Raw genomic sequence first — 18,282 nt, forward strand, 5'->3', positions numbered from 1 at the left:
CCCACCCACAATAAGACCCTACCCGCCTATATTTTGAGCGTTAATTTTACGCTTCATTCCCAATCTATCAACTTATGCCCTAATTCTATCGCTCTTTTCGCAGATTCTCATCGGCTTCGAACATTCAGAAATCTCTGGCTAGGAACCATCTCGAATTGCTGTCATCCACTAAGATACCGTTTGGTATCATGGATGAGATGTACGATAGATGAATAAAAACATGATGAGATATGGATAAGCAAGACATAGTTATGAATAATATGTTGTTTTGTATGTTTTTTATTTTTTAGGATTATTGTGTTTATTCTTTTAATTGTCATTGTCAATTTCACATAATGTCACTTATATGACACTCATCATCCACTAATACCATGGATGGAGAGGTATTTGTCATCAAACCTATATCTAATCTCATACCGGGCCATGAGATATCATTAGGTTAACAAAAAATGAGAGAAAGATGAGATGAGTAAAAATTTGTGTCTCATGCCACTTTTATATCATGTACCAAACGGTAGCTAAGATCACCGCCGACATTGAAGAACGATGAGTAAGTATTGGGTGAAGGTCAGAATTTCTCTGGTTTTTTTTTTTCAAAAAAATCTGAAATTAACGAGATCTTTGTTGAATGTTGTTGCCATAAAGGAGCTTTCTCCTCCAGACGTCATTAAAGGTATATCTATATCTAGAATTCTAGACATTGCGATGAATGTAACAGCTTTAGGAATGTATGTATGCTGCCACAAATAAAATCTGGGGATTTGTTTCCCTGACTACGAAGCAAGAAGTACTGGTTCCCAAATAAGTTTTTTTCACTCAACGCCACTTCACTGACATTGCTGGTCGTGGCGATGAAGCTGCGTCTGGATCTTACTACACATATGTATGATGCCACAGATAGGTTAGCCAAGGTTAGCAGCTTGATTTTCTTGTCGACAGCTATGGGAAATGTCACGACTTTTTTGGGATCCATGGATAGACATTGCGATGAATGTAACGGCTTTAGGAATTCTTGTAATAACAGTGATAATGAATGTCTGCATTCAGATAATTCAAATGAGAGATTTTCTCAAGGGTAGAGAAATGTTTGGTGAAGAACTTGTAGTTGCTACTTGCATGCTTCTTTTGCTTGTTATGATTGTCTCTACTGCTGTAATGGTACTGACTACTAAACGATACCTAGAATTGAAATATCATGAGATGTTTAAAATGGTTTCTGATGAGGAAATTTTGGAGTCCGTGGAGGAGGGAAGTTTTGCCTACGATAAACTGAAACTCGTGATCCAGAAGTATTGGGTTATGGTAGAAACTAGTAGCTCCCACTTTGTTATTGCACATTCCGTGTCCTGCACTGCTTCGAGTGCCCTTTATATGCTAATTGCTTCAAATAATATGATCAGAATATAACTTAATGCACTACATTTTTGAAACGACCATAACTCTATAATAAATAAATATGCGGAAATTTTTTTTTTTTTTATATACTACTAAATAAATATATGTACATATATGCCCATACATATATGCACCAAATAAAATACTAAAAATAAATTCATGACTAAATAAATAAACAATTTAAATACTTAAATAAAATGCATTCTTTAAAAATAATTAAACATCTGAGTCAACTCTAGAATTAAAAATATACTGCATAAATAAAATAATTAAAATGTGTGCATGCACTAAAAATGTTTAATAAAATATTCATAACCCTCAACTCTTGAAAATAATAAAAATGTATCATAAGACATCAGCACGGTGACTCAGAAACTGTCACGGTCACGGGGCTACTGCAGCACGGCTCATACATCCTCACCACCGGTAGGAGTAACCTGCTCCTCTACGTACTCACCTGCACCATATCAGTGTAGTGAGCCTAGAGGCCCAACATGCATACTAACAAGGGTTTAAAATAATTTAAAACAATTTAATACTAATACATACATATACATGAATGAGCATGCTTAAAAATTTCATAACATAACTTACTTAAATAAACATAAATAACATAATACATAACATACATACTTGAGTTGTTGAGCATTTATTTTCTTAACATCGAATGGTTCTATCCGTAAGTGTGACCCATAGTGCGACTGATCAGTCTAAGAAACCATCGTACGAGGCTGGTGGCGAACCACCCATACATAAATGGCAGAAAACTGCCCATACATAAATGGCAGAAACTGCCCATACATAAATGGCCACACTACTTCAATTTCCACCTAAAATATTTTATTTTGCTCAACCATAGAAATTAAATCATAGCACAAAAATTGATTTCATGAATGCATGTACTTAAATAAATTGTGTGTCCTTCATATATATTTAATTTAATTTTCTTACTAACATATAAATATTAAAATAACTTAAATGCATAAAAATAATTAAATATATAATCAGGACACATGCAATTTTCTCATGGATGGTCCTAGACTGCTGGCCCTACACTCAAGCCCATTAACTTAAATCTGGCCCATTAACATACTTAAGCCCAATATCTTAAACTTTAAGCCCAATTAATTAATCTAAGCCCAATTAAATTAATTAAGCCCATTAAAATTACACTAAGCCCAATAACACTTAAACTGGCCCATTGGGCCCAAAAACCCAAAGCCTGGCCCATTAACTTTTATGGGCCCAAAAGCCCATAAAATTAATGGACTAACTTAATTAAAATTTTAAAAGTCCAAATAAAATTATTTGGGAGTCCAAATAATTTTATTTTAATTTAATTGACTCAATAACCCATTAATTCATAAAATATTTTAAAAATAAAAAGACTCAAGCCCGGCCCACAAAACCCGGACCCGAACCACCTGACCCGACCCTAGACCTATCCGACCCGACCCAAGCCCCATAACCCGACCCGGTACCCTGCAGAACCCTAGACCCGAACCCCTTCCTTTTCTTCGGCTGTGGCCGTGAGCAGCAGCCATTCCATGGCTGCTGCCGGCCGGCTCCGGCCGCCCCTGGCCGGAGCGCCGCCGCCCGGACGTAGCCCACGTCCGGGCGGACCTAACCTGAGCCTAGCCCCAGCCCCATGCACGCCCCAACCACCAAGCCGCAGCCTCTCATCCTAAACCCTAATCTGCGCCTACCTTGGAGCCGAAGTGGTGTAGATCGGTCCTGGCCTCATTCCAGCCATGTCCGACCCCACCCTTCGATCCTAGGGACCCCAAGGTACCCCTCTAACCGTGGACCAGCAGCCCACCTAGCCATGGACATGAAAACGTGAGCATGCAAACACCAATGTCAAAACCGAGAGCAATTTTGGAGGAAAAATCGAAAAGCTTGTTGTCAAAAATATCGATTCTGATGATACACACCCACACACATACATACACTGATATAGGTTTGAAAAGTGAAGAAAATCATGCCTTAATACCGTAGAAGACGATTAGCACACGCGTAGGACGTTTCCGGGACGACGGGGCGACGACGGGATGCCTTGGCTTGCTTGGAACCTTCGAAAAATGGCTATAGAGTCTTGAAGGTTGCTAGGTCGAAGATGATGAAGACTTTCTGTGAGAGTGGCGGCTGATGGGGGTGGGAAGATCGGCTAAGGGGTTTGGGTAGAATAGGTTTAAATTTTAGGTTAATTAGAATATAGGTTAAATAATTAAATAAAAAGGTTTTAAAATAATTAAAATACAACTTAACTCTTAAATAAACATTTAAAAATCTGATCACCTAAATAAAATCTCGAAATAATAATTTAGGGGAATTTTAAAAATACTAAAAAGTCAATATTTTGACTAATTTTGGATAAAAATGACCCCTAAAATTAAATAAAATTAAATACTTAAAATTTTGAGATAATAAAACTCAAAATAATATTTTAAGGCTCTAAAAAGACTCATAAAATAATTTGGCTAGAAAGTTGTCATCTCGTCCGTCCACGGTCCCGTCTACGCGATTAAATAATAAAAATACTAAAAATCATAAAAATCACTAATTATGGGTTAAATGCTTAAAAATAACTTAAATCATGCATAAATAATTCACATAATTATTTAACCCATAAATCATAAATTTAAATAATTAAATATCCTAATTATGCAGGCGGATTTATGTAATTAAAAATACCGGGTGTTACAATTCTCCCCCCCTTAAATTAAATTTCGTCCTCGAAATTAAAGTACTTACCCGAACATCTCCGGGTAGCGAGTCCTCATATCCTCCTCGGTCTCCCAAGTAGCTTCCTCCTCCGAGTGATTCAGCCACTGGACTCTGACCATCGGTATGACCCGCGTCCTAAGCCTCCGCTCCTCTCTAGCCAAGATCCGCACTGGTCTCTCCTCGTATACAAGATCTGGTGGCAACTGTAAGGGCTCGAAATCCAACACATGCGACGGGTTGGAGACATATCTCCGAAGCATGGATACATGGAAAACGTTGTGCACTGCCGCTAGCCCCGGTGGTAGAGCTAAACGGTAGGCCAATGTGCCAACTCTCTCCAAGATCTCGAATGGCCCTATATATCTCGGATTAAGCTTGCCTCTCCGTCCAAAACGCGCTACTCCCTTCATAGGTGACACCTTCAGAAATACGTGATCACCGACTGCGAACTCCAAATCGCGTCGTCTGGCATCTGCATAACTCTTCTGCCAACTCTGCGCTGTCCTCATCCTGTCTTGAATCTGCGTCACTATGTCAGCTGTCTGCTGCACAATCTCCGGACCCAACAAAATCCGCTCGCCAACCTCATCCCAATGCACCGGAGATCTGCATCTCCTCCCATAAAGTGCTGCATATGGAGCCATACCTATAGACGACTGAAAGCTGTTGTTATAGGTAAACTCCACTAATGGCAGTCTAGTCTCCCAAGATCCTCGAAAATCGATGACACAAGCTCTCAAAAGATCCTCGAGAACCTGGATCACTCTCTCGGACTGACCATCTGTCTGGGGATGAAATGCTGTACTGAACAAAAGTCTAGTCCCCAAAGCTGTGTGCAGACTCTTCCAAAACGCTGAGGTGAACCTCGGATCCCTGTCTGACACGATAGACACTGGTATGCCATGCAGTCTAACAATCTCTCTGACGTAAAGCTCTGCATACTGTGTCAAAGTGTAAGTAGTTCTTACCGGCAAGAAATGAGCTGACTTGGTGAGTCTATCCACAATCACCCAAATCGCTGTACACCCTCTGGTACTCCTCGGTAAGCCAACCACAAAGTCCATCGTAATATTCTCCCACTTCCATTCCGGAATAGGGAGAGGTCTAAGAAGTCCCGCTGGACGCTGATGCTCTGCTTTGACTTGCTGACAAGTCAAGCACTCTGACACCACTCTCCCGATGTCACTCTTCATCCCGGGCCACCAATACGATAACTGTAAGTCTCGGTACATCTTCGTACTTCCGGGGTGAATGGAGTACGGAGATGCATGAGCCTCTGCTAGAATCTCGGCTCTTAACTGATCAACGTTCGGTACCCACATCCTCCCACGGTACTGAACGATGCCATCCTCCACTGTATACAAGAGACTACCTCTGGCCTCATCTCTCTGTCTCCATCGCTGTAGCTCCTCATCAGTGGACTGTCCCTCTCTAATCCGATCTCGCAGAACTGGCTGCACCGTCAACACTGACAAGCTCGGTGCATGGCCACTCGGATAGCACTCCAAACCAAATCTCTGAATCTCGGTCTGTAGTGGTAACTGTACAGTCAAACATGATACCACTGACGACTTCCGACTCAAAGCATCTGCCACTACATTAGCCTTACCCGGATGGTAGCTAATGTCACAGTCATAGTCCTTAACAAGCTCAAGCCATCTGCGCTGCCTCATGTTCAACTCCTTCTGGGTGAAGAAGTACTTGAGGCTCTTGTGGTCGGTGAAAATCTTGCACTTCTCGCCGTAAAGATAGTGCCTCCAGATTTTCAACGCAAATACCACTGCTGCAAGCTCCAAATCATGCGTCGGATAGTTCTGCTCATGAATCTTCAACTGTCGCGACGCATATGCGATAACTCTGCCACTCTGCATAAGTACTGCGCCCAAACCAAGCTTGGACGCGTCGGTGTACACCACTAACTCCTCATGTGGCACTGTCATAGCTAACACAGGTGCTGAAGTAAGTGCATCCTTCAGCTGATCAAAACTCCTCTGACAATCTGGACTCCAACTATACTTCGCGTTCTTCTTGGTCAAGGAAGTCAAGGGTACTGCAATAGAGGAAAAACCCTTGATGAACTTCCTATAGTATCCTGCTAAACCCAAGAAGCTACGAATCTCCGAAGCATTCTTTGGAATCCCCCAATCCCTCACTGCCTGCACCTTGGACTGATCCACTGCAATCCCATCTCTAGAAATAATGTGGCCTAGAAACGCCACCTGCTCCAACCAAAACTCACACTTACTGAACTTTGCAAACAGTCGATGCTCCCTCAAAGTCTGCAAGGCTGTATGCAAATGCTGTGTATGCTCCTCAATGCTCCTCGAGTAGATCAATATGTCATCAATAAATACAATGACAAACTGATCTAGATACGGCTGGAAGACACGATGCATGAGATCCATAAAAACTGCTGGAGCATTGGTCAACCCAAAGGGCATCACCAAAAACTCATAGTGTCCATACCATGTCCTAAAGGCAGTCTTAGACACGTCTGAATCTCTGACTCTCAGCTGATGGTAACCAGATCGCAGATCGATCTTGGAGAATACCGAAGCTCCCTGCAACTGATCGAATAAATCCTCTATCCTCGGTAGTGGATACTTATTCTTCACTGTGACTCTGTTGAGCTCTCGGTAGTCAATGCACAATCTCATGCTGCCGTCCTTCTTCTTCACAAACAACACTGGAGCTCCCCATGGAGAAAAGCTAGGACGAACAAAGCCCTTCTCCAACAACTCCTGAATCTGCTCCTTCAACTCTCTCATCTCTGTAGGAGCAAGTCGATACGGTGCCTTAGAGATAGGCACAATATCCGGCAACAACTCAATACTGAACTCCACCTCCCTCACTGGTGGAACTCCTGCAACATCGCCAGGAAAAACATCTGGAAAGTCACGTACCACCTCTATATCTGATAACGATCTGCTAGAAACATCTGAGGTAGTGACCACACTAGCCAGAAAACCCTGACATCCACTGCGCAACAGTTTCCTCGCACGGACAAGTGATATCATCTGAGGAATACTGCTAGACTGAGATGCAAAGAAAGTAAACATCTCACCTCCTGCTGGCTTCACTGATACTGTCCTACGTCGGAAATCAATCGAAGCTCCATTAACTGATAGCCAGTCCATACCCAAAATCAAGTCAAACCCAGTCAATGGAAGAACCACTAGATCTGCTCGAATGGAATGTCCCTGCAACTCCAATGCCAGATCCCTGATGACCCTAGTGGTAGTGATAATCTGTCCGGATGGCATGGTAACATCGTAACCACTGTCTACAACCTCCGGTGAAATGCCTATCCGTCTGATAAAATCTCAGGAGATAAACGAATGCGTGGCTCCTGAATCTAGCAACGCAAACGTGGAGTTGCCTCCAACTAGAATTCTCCCTGCACGCAGAAGATTCCCAACAATTCATACCACTATGCTCCCAAGGTTAAAACACTTAAATCCTTAATTCTAATCACAAAGAAACAAAATTCTTATTCTAGCATGCTGATAATTAAACTCATGCAACAGGCATTCAGATATAATCATCATAAACAAAAGCAAAGTATTGAAAAAGTTCTAGGGGTTAGGTATACCGGTGATCAAGGAGGTATCTGGGTCTGCCTCTTCTGCCTGCATCACATATACTCGCCCACTGACATTCTGCCTCTGCGGGCAGTTGGCAATCTGATGCCCTGGCTCCTTGCAGCGATAGCAGACTCCTGCTCCCAATAGACACTGTCCGGAATGCATCTTCTGGCACTTCGGACACACTGGATATCTCCCTGGAGTAGGGGCCCCGCCCCTAGTCTGCTGCTGTGGCTTCCCCTGAGGCCTCTGCTGATTCGGGCCCTTAGATGGCCCTGTAGACTGTTTCTTCGCAGGTGGCTGCGAAGATGGTCGCTGATACCCTGTCTGCACAAACTGCCTCTTACCCTGCTGCTCTCTCTGTATCTCCCTCCGTCCCTCCTCGGAACGCAAGGCCCTGCTGACTGCAGACTCATATGTAAAGACGTCTGCCATACGTACGTCATGCCTGATCTCAGCCCTCAAGCCCTCAACAAACTGTCGCAGCTTCTCCTGCGGACTATCAGCAATCATGGGCACAAAATGACAGCCCCTCTCATACTGGCTCACGTACTCCACCACAGATCTGTCCCCCTGACGGAGACTCATGAACTCTCGGATCATGCGACTGCGCACATCCTCAGTGAAATATTTGGCGTAGAAGATACGCCTGAACTCAGCCCACGTCAGTGTAGGTAAATGGACCCCTCTAACTGCACCCTCCCACCAAAGGGCTGCATCGCCTCGCATCATGTACGTAGCACAGCTCACCCTGTCGGCGTCTGTGATCCCCATATAGTCGAAGATGGACTCAAGAGAGCGAATCCATCCCTCAGCCACCAACGGATCGGTGGTCCCCACAAACTCCTTAGGCCCCTTCTTCTGGAACCTCTCTGCGACGTCCTCCTCGTGGGACAGTCTGGGACGGGCAGCCTGCTGCTCCAGCAAGGCAGTAATACCCGCCATCATCGTGGCACTGGCCTGCTCCAGTGCTGTCATGGGGTGCTGCTGAGGTGGCGGTGGAGGTGGAGGTCTCCCACGTCGGTTCACTTGTCTGGGAGGCATTCTGCACCACCACATATTTATTTACGTAAATCGCCATGCATAACTAAGTGTTTAAAATTAAGGCTAACTTTAAATTCTAGAAATTAAATCATACTATAAACATTAAAACTTACAGACCGGTAGCGTGGATTTCTGAGCTAGCATAGCAGTAGTGACCCCTCCAAGGACCGTGCTTTGATACCAACTGAAACGACCCTAACTCTATAATAAATAAATATGCGGAAATTTTTTTTTTTTTATATACTACTAAATAAATATATGTACATATATGCCCATACATATATGCACCAAATAAAATACTAAAAATAAATTCATGACTAAATAAATAAACAATTTAAATACTTAAATAAAATGCATTCTTTAAAAATAATTAAACATCTGAGTCAACTCTAGAAATAAAAATATACTGCATAAATAAAATAATTAAAATGTGTGCATGCACTAAAAATGTTTAATAAAATATTCATAACCCTCAACTCTTGAAAATAATAAAAATGTATCATAAGACATCAGCACGGTGACTCAGAAGCTGTCACGGTCACGGGGCTACTGCAGCACGGCTCATACATCCTCACCACCGGTAGGAGTAACCTGCTCCTCTACGTACTCACCTGCACCATATCAGTGTAGTGAGCCTAGAGGCCCAACATGCATACTAACAAGGATTTAAAATAATTTAAAACAATTTAATACTAATACATACATATACATGAATGAGCATGCTTAAAAATTTCATAACATAACTTACTTAAATAAACATAAATAACATAATACATAACATACATACTTGAGTTGTTGAGCATTTATTTTCTTAACATCTAATGGTTCTATCCGTAAGTGTGACCCATAGTGCGACTGATCAGTCTAAGAAACCATCGTACGAGGCTGGTGGCGAACCACCCATACATAAATGGCAGAAAACTGCCCATACATAAATGGCAGAAACTGCCCATACATAAATGGCCACACTACTTCAATTTCCACCTAAAATATTTTATTTTGCTCAACCATAGAAATTAAATCATAGCATAAAAATTGATTTATGAATGCATGTACTTAAATAAATTGTGTGTCCTTCATATATATTTAATTTAATTTTCTTACTAACATATAAATATTAAAATAACTTAAATGCATAAAAATAATTAAATATATAATCAGGACACATGCAATTTTCTCATGGATGGTCCTAGACTGCTGGCCCTACACTCAAGCCCATTAACTTAAATCTGGCCCATTAACATACTTAAGCCCAATATCTTAAACTTTAAGCCCAATTAATTAATCTAAGCTCAATTAAATTAATTAAGCCCATTAAAATTACACTAAGCCCAATAACACTTAAACTGGCCCATTGGGCCCAAAAACCCAAAGCCTTGCCCATTAAATTTTATGGGCCCAAAAGCCCATAAAATTAATGGACTAACTTAATTAAAATTTTAAAAGTCCAAATAAAATTATTTGGGAGTCCAAATAATTTTATTTTAATTTAATTGACTCAATAACCCATTAATTCATAAAATATTTTAAAAATAAAAAGACTCAAGCCCGGCCCACCAAACCCAGACCCGAACCACCTGACCCGACCCTAGACCTATCCGACCCGACCCAAGCCCCATAACCCGACCCGGTACCCTGCAGAACCCTAGACCCGAACCCCTTCCTTTTCTTCGGCTGTGGCCGTGAGCAGCAGCCATTCCATGGCTGCTGCCGGCCGGCTCCGGCCGCCCCTGGCCGGAGCGCCGCCGCCCGGACGTAGCCCACGTCCGGGCGGACCTAACCTGAGCCTAGCCCCAGCCCCATGCACGCCCCAACCACCAAGCCGCAGCCTCTCATCCTAAACCCTAATCTGCGCCTACCTTGGAGCCGAAGTGGTGTAGATCGGTCCTGGCCTCATTCCAGCCATGTCCGACCCCACCCTTCGATCCTAGGGACCCCAAGGTACCCCTCTAACCGTGGACCAGCAGCCCACCTAGCCATGGACATGAAAACGTGAGCATGCAAACACCAATGTCAAAACCGAGAGCAATTTTGGAGGAAAAATCGAAAAGCTTGTTGTCAAAAATATCGATTCTGATGATACACACCCACACACATACATACACTGATATAGGTTTGAAAAGTGAAGAAAATCATGCCTTAATACCGTAGAAGACGATTAGCACACGCGTAGGACGTTTTCGGGACGACGGGGCGACGACGGGATGCCTTGGCTTGCTTGGAACCTTCGAAAAATGGATATGGAGTCTTGAAGGTTGCTAGGTCGAAGATGATGAAGACTTCTGTGAGAGTGGCGGCTGATGGGGGTGGGAAGATCGGCTAAGGGGTTTGGGTAGAATAGGTTTAAATTTTAGGTTAATTAGAATATAGGTTAAATAATTAAATAAAAAGGTTTTAAAATAATTAAAATACAACTTAACTCTTAAATAAACATTTAAAAATCTGATCACCTAAATAAAATCTCGAAATAATAATTTAGGGGAATTTTAAAAATACTAAAAAGTCAATATTTTGACTAATTTTGGATAAAAATGACCCCTAAAATTAAATAAAATTAAATACTTAAAATTTTGAGATAATAAAACTCAAAATAATATTTTAAGGCTCTAAAAAGACTCATAAAATAATTTGGCTAGAAAGTTGTCATCTCGTCCGTCCACGGTCCCGTCTACGCGATTAAATAATAAAAATACTAAAAATCATAAAAATCACTAATTATGGGTTAAATGCTTAAAAATAACTTAAATCATGCATAAATAATTCACATAATTATTTAACCCATAAATCATAAATTTAAATAATTAAATATCCTAATTATGCAGGCGGATTTATGTAATTAAAAATACCGAGTGTTACAATTTTACTTCTTGCCAACTGTATGAGTGTCAATTGAAACTACTTTTAGTCATTTTTTGGATCAGAATTTCCAATTATGATCTATCTTGTTGTTGAGAACCACTTTATTAACTTTGCTTTGAGCAATAAATTGGTACATCATCAATCAGGGCAAACTTGTTTAAGCTTAATCATTCATCTCAATATAATGATTATTGCATTATGAATTTTGTTTTCTTGTTTCTCTGTGAAACCATAATATCTTCATTCTTGATCTATTGTCTGCAGTTTAGGCATATTCTTTAGTTTCTTCTGCTTCAGTTTCCATGTTTTGCCCAACTATATTTATTTTGTTCTTGAGATACACACATATATAAGTATGTGCAGCATACATATGCATAACTCCGTCTTTAAGACATGTAGAGTGATTTTACGTTAAAAAGATTCTTTTTCATCGCTTTTTAAAATGCAGTGGCTGGACACTCTATCGGCATCAACATATCTGCAGTATTTGTTTCCAAAATTTCTGGAGAAACATTGAGAGATTATGCTAATACCCTGATATGGAGTTGTGGATAGTCCCGAGCTTTCAAAACTCAACGTGGTCTGTCATGGGTATTTCCTTCATTTCACTGCTTGCCATGTATGCCGTGATAGTTTCTTGTTTCTTCGTCCGAAGGCACCGCATTAGAAGACGAGAGAGGCCTCGAGCTCCATGTGTACAAGAATTCCATGGGATGAGCAGCCGATTGGTGAATGCCATGCCAAGTGTATTGCAGGATGGATGTTACAGAGTAGGAAGGATTGAACACATTCATAAAGAAGAATCCTCTCTTGGGATCGGTTAACTCGTGCCCGGAAACGCAGCGGAATTTCAAAATTTTATAGTAAACACCGAGCACTTGTGTAGCATTCAAAATCATCAAACATCCATAGGGTGTTTCAGAAGATTTTACCTATCAATCTCAAAAGATTGATTTATGGTTTCAACCAAGTTGTGAACAACTTAGCTCTTGAAATGGTAGACACTATCTACAAGCTTCCAAGAACACACATTGCTCAAATGGATTCAAGCCTTCAAGAATATATCTTCTTCGAAATAGATCCTCCTTCGAATTAGGTACACGACTACACAATCTAGATCCACTCTAAATATGCACTAGAATATTTAGAGCATGTTTCATTGAGATGTTTCTTGCCTTTTTTTTCAAAAATCAAAAGACAAATTGGATAATTAATTTTGGAAGTGCACGACCATATATATGTAAAATGGAGAAGGAATATATAATATAATAATGTCATGGTCAAAGATAAACAATTAATCATGCATGAAAAGATGAAAAGTATGCATGGGAAATTGTGTCCATTCTTTTAACCCTTCACGTTCCCTCTAACATATAATATATAAATATATATGTCAAACATATATATATACACATGACCCTTGAATTTAATATTTAATTAATTATTAAATTCAAACTCATTTAAGTTTAATCAATTAATTAAATCCAACTTGAACTCACTCAAGCCCACTATTAAAATAATTATACAACACTATTTTATTTTGAGCTCTACTAGACTCAATAGTGTTTAATTAATCCAACACTTGAATTAATATAATTATTTAAACTTTACAAAGTCTACTAGTGTAAAATTAATTCAACACTTGAATTAATTAATTAAGTTCAAAATAATAGTTTTGAAAATCACCATTTTCAAAAACTAATTATTTATTCAAGTCAACTTTTAATCTTTGAACATATTCGTAAAATAAAAGTTACTTTCTCATTTATTCTCCATTAGGAGTCAAACTTCTAATTTAATTTTACTTATAAACTCCTTTATAAGTTGTTCAATACATTGAACTAATTTTAATCTCAACGGGATCTAGAAAACTAGTACTTGTGTGACCCTCAATGGTTCATTGATACAACTAGCAGTGGGTTCACATCTCCATGTGATTCGAGATCAACAAGTACCTTATGTGAGCATACCATATATATCTCCATTTTTATTAATCAACCCTTTGATAATAAGAACGCCAGAAAACTCAAGTCTGATAGTGCCCAACCAGTCATGTTAAACGTCTAGCAGCATCGCTTACATGACTTACTAGGTATCAAATGATAGTGCCTGCAAGAACCAATCAATTATGGTTAGCGTACAGTACGGTCCCTTCAACTCATATATCCCGACTGATTCGACAACCATTGGTTTATCGAGAATTGTCAATGAATCGATAACTATGTGTCATGCCGTAGTTGCATCGAAGGTGTAATTCAAGAAACCCTTTCTACCACCTACTCTGATCAGAGATTTCAAGCTACATATGCTTGAAAACACATAGGATATCCATACCCGTAGGTAAGCGGTGAATCCCCGACTACAATGCATCTACTTCTATATGTTTCGACACAACACCCAACATTGCCACCTGATAACCCCAGTTGAGTCGGTAAACAAGTCAAAGTGAAGCTCTAGTATATAGAGTCTCCATGTTGTCCCAGGTCGTAAGAACTAATGGTGTACAACCATAAACTATGACTTCTCCACTCGATAAGTGATAACAACTTGAAAAGTCCTTTAGGGAGGGTTGTTCAGTGCACTCTACAAGGAGCACCTATTTACATGCTTGGACATCATCATGTCCCCTACCAATGAAACGTGGTATTAATTTTTTGGTTAACGGTATTAAATATTTATTTTTAATTAAAAAATATTAGTTTTCATTTTAAAAGTATTTGTTTGTCTGTAAAAATTATTAAATCTAATGTATGCTAATTTGACATAAAAATATTATTTTTTAAATAGAAAATTATTAGTTTTTCTGTTGATAGTATTAGTTTTTTTGTCAAAAATATTACTTTGGAATGTTTGTTAGTTTGACAAAAAAAATTAAGATTTCTTTGGTTAAAAGTAATTTTTTTCAAAAATATTAGTTTTCATATAAAAAAATATTATATCATAAGTATTTCTCTAATGTATTCCTGTCTTATTTTTTTTTTTTTAATCACTCTAATGTATTCTTATTTAGCATATAAAGTATTATTTTTTTGGTCAAATGTATTATATTTTAAACTAAAAATATTAATTTTTATATCAAACGTATTATTTCTAACGTATTCGTATTTTTCATATAAACTATTATTTTGGTCATAAAATATTAATTTAAATTTTACGCTAAAAGTATTGGTTTTATGTCAAAAATTTTAATTTTAATATATGCTTATTACTTCTTATGTTATAAGGATTATGTCAATTACCAATAACAAATGTAGCTATTCTAGATTAAAAACAATTACCAAGAAGTGGATTAATGTTTTTTTAATTAATATTGAAATATCACGAGACTGTAATTTTCTTGTGCTATGATCTCTAAAAAATATTTAAATTCTTGTGCTATAAATTTGATTGATTACTAATTTTTTGGTTCCAAGTTAACAAATTTGTAATATAGATAATCGACAAACAATCTCGTTGTAGCAACTCTTATCCAATTGATCTTCAGTTCTTTATCGACGAACAAGCTTGTAGTATCAACTCTTCTCCAATTGATCTTCACTTCTTCGTCTTCTACCTGCAAGGAAATAAATGAGTTATTGCTATTCAGAGGTGTGAAAATAATGATGTGAATTTTCATTATAAACTTTTGACAATGTTATATTCACACAAATAAATCATGTTGTCTTACAGTGTCTCCTTTGTCTACATGGTGCTTAATTTTGCGCTCTAGTATGTCTGGGAACAAACTGACATCCTTTAAAAGATAGGTATCCATATTTATAATCTGTGACGTGGCAAAATCACCCTTATCATAAATTTTAATTCCAACATCAGCTGAAGCATAAAAGAGCGCCTCCTTTCTTGCTGAAGAACTCTCAGCATCTTCTTCCACTATCTATGAATATATTGATCAACCTGTTTTTTTTTTATTCAAAAAGAGGGACCTAGTGAATATGTACATGTAAATATGATTCACCTACAAACACAACATCGGTATTAGGAGCATGAGGTTCTTAAGTATCGAAGAGCCTAGGCCCATTGAAGCTCAAAGGTATTTTTTTTTGAGAATTCACAGGTATTGAATGGACAGGGAGCAAAGCAAAGGGAAGGTACCCTTGGGTGAACTCGAGAGGCACCCTTTTGCATATTATGCATTATGCTAGACTAGATTCTAAAAATTTGCATAAATTTTGGTCATATATAAAAAAAATCCAATATATATTTTCCTAATCAACAGATTTATTATTCTTAAAGTTAGGGTGTGCTCAAAAGTTGACTTGGGCCTTTACAGGGCATAGATGCACCATAGCTTTGTGTTGAGAAGCGTGATACATAAACTATATGAATTCTTCAGCCCCTATCCAATAATATAAATTGCAGTTTACTCACGACATCTTCATCCTGTGTAAATTGATGGATCAATTAACGTACATAGAATTCCCAAGAACTCTTTCTATGGCATAATGAAACTAGATTACCCAGCAGGAGCAGTTGGCCATCGCAACAATGCCGTTACAGATCCTAATATCAGTAAAATCCAGGTGCAGATGGTAAGAATGATTCCAACAATAAAAAGTATCCAACTCAGTCCAAAGTTCCAAACTTCAGCTACCTGATTTTTTTTCGATAAAAAGGATCGCAAGAGGAAGCAAACCTTGCTTTGCTCTAGAGAAATAATTTGTTCACCTGTCATATGAATAAAAGCACAACTTTTATGATTACCGAACCGAAACGATATATTCAGATGTAATAAACATACTTAACAAATGGGAATATGGGATACTAGATCGGTAGCTTTGCTCACCATTCTGTCGTTTCCAAAGCAATATTCGGGAAAGAAAACATTTCTTTTTTTTATCACATTTGATAGATACAATATAACCTCAAATTTCAATTTATGAAAACCAGAGAAATCTTAATGAGAAGTTCCACTTGGGTTTCAGATTCTCAACTACTATCGACTAAAAGCATGACAATTTTAGTAATTTTTTTAGTCATTGGTGTGCATTAAAAATCCAAAATTCAGTGTAAGCTTTTAGGCTTATAAAGATGCAACACAAACAATATACCTGCAAATATTTGGTTTGAGGTAGCCTAAACTGGAAATTTTGTTCTCAAATTCTGCAAACAACAAAAAAATCGAACCTTAAGCTCTCATTTTAGCACAATATTAGAAATAGACCGTGGCCAGTGTTAGTGAAATTAAGGAAAAGATTTGAAACCAGCAAGTTTAAGTAGGAGAATTAAAATAACTAAAAAAAATGAATGGATAACGATTTGCAGAATTGGGTAAATACCTGGAGTAATCGGAGGAATCGTTCACGCAGAGGACACTGGACATGGCGTTTTTCTCGATGGTGAACTGGGTGCTGTTTGATAATTCTCACAGATTCTATTGTGTTTTCGTTGGGAAGATAAATATACTCGTCGATGTCGAAATAGAAGGTCCAATTGGCAGCGTGATGATACCTGTGGACACAATCGTTCACCACCAAGAATTGGTTGCAATAGTATCCATCATACTCTGCTTGGGCCCTGATACGATCCTCGTACGAGGATAATGATCGAAATCAAACAAAACCAGGTATAACCCACGGTGAGATACTCATATCGCCGTACCTCTGGATTGAAATTGGGTTTGAATTGGGTGAGAATTAAAGAAAAATCAAAGAAGAATTATGCTTTTGTCTGCGTCAAAAAAGGCGCGAAAGTGGGCAGATTTTAACCTAAGATCCGATCGTTTTATGGGTCAGCCCGTCACACAAATATAGATCCGTGAAACAATTTCACAAGAGTGTGACTTTTATTTGTTTTGTCTTTCTAGACTTGTGATTGATTTTAATTAAAAAGATCTAATTCCTTTTATTTAATAAAGTTTATTTTCTAATGGACCTTGTTTTCTTAATTGTGTATGAATCTAATTAAGAAATTCTATCTAGACATGAAGACTTCTCTATTTATAGGATTGCTGCACGCAGAATACACACTTTGAAGAAATTCAGAATCAGAGGGAGCATCGCACATTGTGACATAAAATTGGAGGTATTTTCTGAAGATTTTCTTGTAGCAGATCTTTGCTACTTTAGTTGTGTTGCCTTGTGTGTTAAAGATATCAGACACAACATCGTGCAAAAGTGTTGTTTGAAGATCTTTTTGTTGCTCTCGTTTTGGCACACTAGATTCACATTCTTTGATTTTGGTTATTTTTTAAGATGCAATTTGTTTTCTCAACTTGTTGAGAAAACTGATTTTTTTCGTATAAATCACTGGTATTGATTTTGTAAACTGATTTATGTTTTTAGTGATTATTTGACCCTGAGGCACCGCACAAGTATTCATAATTATGCATAATTATCTCTGATTTTTATTTATTTATTTATTCGCGTTTTTCTAATTTCGCTGCATGTTGTCCTTGGTGTTGGCATCACCATAGATAACACTAACTCTTACACGAATTTAAAGATAAACCTGTCAAGGCAATTATCCCTTTCAAGTGAGATCATAGACAAGTCTTGACTTTACTAAGTGATATTTTGGTCATTTGTGTAGGTTTATCATGGACGTACAGTTTGCTAATGTTGCACTCCAACCACCTGTTTTGGATGGAACCAACTATTCTCTTTGGAAAGTGAAATACGAGTCTATATCAAATCAATAGATGAAAGGGCATGACAACGAGTTGATGTGGTCATTG

At 38.5% G+C, this 18,282-nt stretch overlaps 1 long non-coding RNA gene across 1 annotated transcript; it reads right to left on the reverse strand.

The window, feature by feature from the left end:
• Window positions 1–14,992: 14,992 nt before the first annotated feature.
• LOC140875911 (uncharacterized) lies at window positions 14,993–17,252 on the reverse strand. The gene is made up of 5 exons (XR_012148609.1): window positions 16,886–17,252; window positions 16,658–16,709; window positions 16,201–16,274; window positions 15,277–16,109; window positions 14,993–15,162 (listed from the first exon to the last, which is right to left on the reverse strand). It is a non-coding gene; the product is annotated as an uncharacterized lncRNA (long non-coding RNA).
• Window positions 17,253–18,282: the final 1,030 nt, after the last annotated feature.

The sequence above is a fragment of the Henckelia pumila genome, chromosome 1 (assembly GCF_033568475.1).
Source record: "Henckelia pumila isolate YLH828 chromosome 1, ASM3356847v2, whole genome shotgun sequence".
NCBI lineage: Eukaryota > Viridiplantae > Streptophyta > Magnoliopsida > Lamiales > Gesneriaceae > Henckelia > Henckelia pumila.